At 44.9% G+C, this 821-nt stretch overlaps 1 long non-coding RNA gene across 1 annotated transcript; it reads left to right on the plus strand.

The window, feature by feature from the left end:
• The first annotated feature begins 323 nt into the window (after positions 1–323).
• LOC120678812 lies at positions 324–821 on the plus strand. The gene is made up of 3 exons (XR_005676818.1): positions 324–410; positions 485–688; positions 764–821. It is a non-coding gene; the product is annotated as an uncharacterized LOC120678812 (long non-coding RNA).

The raw sequence follows: 821 nt of genomic DNA on the forward strand, positions 1-821 counted from the left end.
TGGTGAGTTGGTCAAGTGGAGTGCCACTCGATTTGGAACCAACTACATGTTCCTAGAGAGCATCTATCGAAAACGTGATCGTTTCATGCAGTGGATGGCATCTACTGAGTTCCAACACAGCAAATGGGCGAATACCGAAGATGGTAGATTTACTCATGCAAGTTTTGCAAGTATGGAGTGGTGGAATGTATTGAAATTTATCATCGACACGGTTCAACCAATATACAAGTTCCTCTACTTCGCTGATCAGGACAAGAAGCCAAACATGTGCGAAGTCGTGATGGCCTACCAGACTATGAAATAGGAGCTGCGGTCTTTCTTTGGAACAAATATTTCCACACTGAAGGAGTATATTCAGGTGGTGGATGAGAGGTTGGGTGACGTGTTCATAGGCACGTATGTGGGTCCAGGTAAGCACACACGAGTCATCTATTTTTAAGCTCTATTGACCTTATGCTTATTTGAAGTGATTTATATTTTGCAGCTGCTGTCCTAAATCCGAGGTATGCATATACGATGGATCCAACTCAACAAATGTTTCGTGGTCTCAAGGATACATTTCAGCGCATGACGGATCTCCAGAGCGCCGTGCATGCATTGCAGGAGTTTGACGTGTTTCGACAGAAGGTTGGCGAGTATGGCAGTGAAATGGCAATGCGGATGGCGATGGACCCAAAGACATCCCCATGTAAGAGTTACTCCATACGACATTGTTGTTTTCTCTATTCGAATATATTGCTTACATACTCGGTTGCACATGCAGCGTCCTGGTGGATGATGTTCGGATCAAGCACTCCAAAGCTGCAGTACCTTGCCATGAG

The sequence above is a fragment of the Panicum virgatum genome, chromosome 6N (assembly GCF_016808335.1).
Source record: "Panicum virgatum strain AP13 chromosome 6N, P.virgatum_v5, whole genome shotgun sequence".
NCBI lineage: Eukaryota > Viridiplantae > Streptophyta > Magnoliopsida > Poales > Poaceae > Panicum > Panicum virgatum.